Genomic DNA, 3,974 nt, shown 5'->3' on the forward strand with positions numbered 1-3,974 from the left:
GATGGAGTCCAGGCGAGGCATTGATGATTTTATAAAAAAGATTTATTATAAAATTAAATAAAAAAGGAGTAAAAAAGAAGCTTCCATCCTGAAAGAATGAAAGGCAAAAAGGCTCGTGGCAGAGCAAAAAGGCAAGACCCACTCTAACTAACAGTTTCACAGCTTAAGCTTTTATACAGATAACAGAAAAAGTTCCACCCTGAGGTGAGGAGAAGGAGGGAGTCAGATGCCCAACAGTGGAAACATTTGAGGATGATGAAGACATGTATATTATGAGGAAGATTGGGCGCCACTATTATCTATCCTTGATAGTGTGTGTGTTCGTGTGTATGGCCTTCAGCAGAGACTCTGTGTTGCACTGAGTACAATACGATCTGTACTGTTTAATCTAACATGACTCAGCTGTTCAAAAGTGCGAAGAGTAATGGAGTCATCATGTATTAAAACATGACAAATTGTACACATGAACACACATTTGACGATATTATGATGAATATAAAAATTGCCATAACAACCCACAAATAAACCCCTTTATAACACCTCTTTGTACACCCAACCTTCAAACACATACTCATTTGTCCAAAATTGACAACTCTACTTAAGCTCCTCCCACTACACAAATGCTTACTTCCGACGGGCACTGGACTAGTTTATTTAATTGCAAAAAAAAAAAAAAAAAACATGCATTGTCATAAAAAGATTGCACTACAGGTAGTGTTGATCTAAGACAGCATGTGCAGAAAAGGCAAAAAAAGAGCAACTGCGTCAGGAATGTCTGGCCCACAAACCATAGCCTTCCAACATTATGGCCCACAGCAAGATGTAGTTGTAATAGCCCTGCACTACATACCACACACCAGTGTGCTGTCTACTCACACACTCAATAAGGCTAACTGAGTTCATACGTATTTAATTATGAATTATTATTTTTTTATTTCAAAGCATTGTTTTCCTTTCTTTCCATCTCTTCTTATTGTCAGTCACACTTTACACTTTTTAACCTTTTGGCACAACATCATATTTCCACACAGGTGTCTTTTTTTTTTCATTGTCAATGATTATAAATTTTCCTCATTGTGGGATTAATTATTTTATATCTTATAGTCTGTACTGTATAGACTTTATTGAGTTTAAAGCCCCCTCCACCAAAAAAACTAATGTTTTTACTGGTGGTTTATACTGAGATAAATAAAACTGTTGTGAAATGTTTAATCATATTGTATTATTCTGTTCATCTGTACATTTCACTGCAAGTCAATACATTAATGAACAGTTGTGTGATGTGGTGTTTTCATACAAATGAGGACACAAGTCACTTTTATTTCATAGTTATAGTTTTTATTTAATAAATCTATAAAAGTAACTCTGTAAACAACAGGTAAAGTGTGATCTGATCATATTTGATAGTCTGCTGATTTATTACATTGTTCCTAATAAACTATTTCCTAACTTTAACTTACTTTACGCTTTGTTTAAACAAACTGTAATAGATGAGGTGTTTTATTCACATATGAAACATGTATGTTTTATCATTTCTATCATTTGTTGAACTCTACAGAAATCAACCTGCTGTGCATGTGATTGGTGCACATTTATCTCCACATCAGCAACTTCTGATTGTTCTTCAGATCAGTTTTACATAAAAATATAAAAATATGTCAGGACTGTGAAACAACAACAGATTGATCACTTAAAAGTTATTTCTTTCAATTTAGTTCACTTTAGCTTTCACAGTCATGACAAATCTCTAAACATAAACAAAATAAGTAAATTGTTATAAGATTTACAGTATGTTGGCCTCACTGGAGCCAGACTTCAGGATCTGAAGAGAAAGAACACATTTCACACATTTCCTGAACCAGGGATACAGAAACACATAGATCACAGGGTTAAGCAGAGAGTTGAAGTAACACAGACCTACAACAAAAATGTAAGATGATAGACTTTTCTCTTCAAATCCTGTTTTAAGTGAAACAAAGTAAAATATAGTTAAACACATTAGAAACACAACAACCACTACACCCAGAGCTCTAGCAGCTTTCAGCTCTGACCTGTTGACCTTCAGTGAACTCTGAAGTGTCACCACTGTAACATGAGAGCGCATGGCCTGGGCCTTAGACACAGCCACCATAAACACTCTCACATACAGGACCACTATGATGCTGACTGGAATGAAGAAAGAGAAAATTAGATCAATAACTCCAGCAAGAGTGTTAGTGTGATTAATGCACATTAGTTTCCTCTGAAACAATAACATGCCACTGCAAAATATCCCCAAGTTAGTTTTAACTTTATAAATTATAAACAGTTTTGACTTCATAATATCAAATACAATGTGTGAAGTCATTTTCTAGAAACAACACATCAGCAGGTGTTTTCTTTTCATTCATGGCTAAAGTAAACAGAACTCTAAAAACATTCATCACACATCACCACAGTTTTACAGTGACTGTATTAAATCCCAGCAGCACATTGTCCCTGACTTTTCCTCTTTACAGTATGTTGGCCTCACTGGAGCCAGACTTCAGAATCTGAAGAGAAAAAACACATTTCACACATTTCCTGAACCAGGGATACAGAAACACATAGATCACAGGGTTAAGCAGGGAGTTGAAGTAAAACAGACCTATTACAAAAATGTAAGATGATGTACTTTTTACTCCAAACCCTGTTGTAAGTGAAACAATGTAAAGTGGAGTTAAACACAATAGAAACACAACAACCACTACACCCAGAGCTCTAGCAGCTTTCAGCTCTGACCTGTTAACATTCAGTGAACTCTGAAGTGTCACCACTGTAACATGAGAGCGCATGGCCTGGGCCTGAGACACAGCCACCATAAACACTCTCACATACAGGACCACTATGATGCTGATTGGAATGAAGAAAGAGAAAATTAGATCAATAACTCCAGCAAAAGGAAGGAAATAAACTGCACATTCTCCAGCACAGGAATCAAACCCACCTGGATGTTCAATGTTATCTTTGAGCATCACAGTATGAAAGATAGTAGAACCAGCCCAACATAGGACAATGCATATATTTGCTCTGTTTTTAGTGACTTTAGTTTGATAGTGCATTGGATCACAAACAACCACAAAACGATCGACTGATATCAACACAACAGTTCCTATTGAAGCAGAGGCTACAACATAACCTAAAACAGCATTAAAAACACACCAGTCTGCACCTAAAACCAACAGCCATTGATAAGGAAGATCATAAAAACCCAGATGAACCCGACAGAGAAATCTGACACAGCCAGAGAGAGGAGCAGGAAGTTGGTGGGAGTGTGCAGCTTCCTGGAGGAGATAGAGAGAAACACACTGATATCATTATATGATACAACAATTATCATCAAAGCAGAAAACAGCAGGAGTCTAACAACATAACAAGTCATAAAACAACAGAACATGTCAATACCTGAAGTGTGAGATGGAGATGATGACCAGCAGGTTGAGAGTCACAGTGAGCACAGAGATGGAGGACAGGGTGATGTGAAGGAGCACAGACACTGAGTGAGAACGCACGATCCTCCTGCATGAAGAGTTTCCCAGGTGTGGATAGCAGAGCTCAGCTTCATCAGGTGTGCTCATAGTGAGGAGAAGAAGATGATGAGCTCTGCATCGTTCTGCCTCAGCCTCTCTGATGAACAACTGATGTATTATTCCTGCTCCAACACAGGGATGTGGAGGCTGGACCTGAGGACTGGACCTCCCTCAGACACCGTCTGATTGACACATTATTATTCTACTCCTACATGATGCAACACTAAACAATTCTGACCTTTTTCCTTTCGTTCTGAATCCTATCAGCTTAGTAAACTCCATACTCAGCATTTATTAAAAACACTCAGTGCTGAGATCTGATTCTTATTCTCATATATTAATAATCCTTTCATAGGAGTGCTGTAAACATAATAGAAGAATCAGCAAAGCACTTGCTGACTCATTCTCTATTTATTTGGATTATAT

The 3,974-nt window shown here is 37.3% G+C and overlaps 1 pseudogene; it reads right to left on the minus strand.

Moving 5' to 3' along the window:
* Nucleotides 1-2,492: 2,492 nt before the first annotated feature.
* Nucleotides 2,493-3,641, minus strand: LOC114460601 (trace amine-associated receptor 3-like; annotated as a pseudogene).
* Nucleotides 3,642-3,974: the final 333 nt, after the last annotated feature.

The sequence above is a fragment of the Gouania willdenowi genome, unplaced genomic scaffold, assembly GCF_900634775.1.
Source record: "Gouania willdenowi unplaced genomic scaffold, fGouWil2.1 scaffold_54_arrow_ctg1, whole genome shotgun sequence".
Taxonomy (NCBI): Eukaryota; Metazoa; Chordata; class Actinopteri; order Blenniiformes; family Gobiesocidae; genus Gouania; species Gouania willdenowi.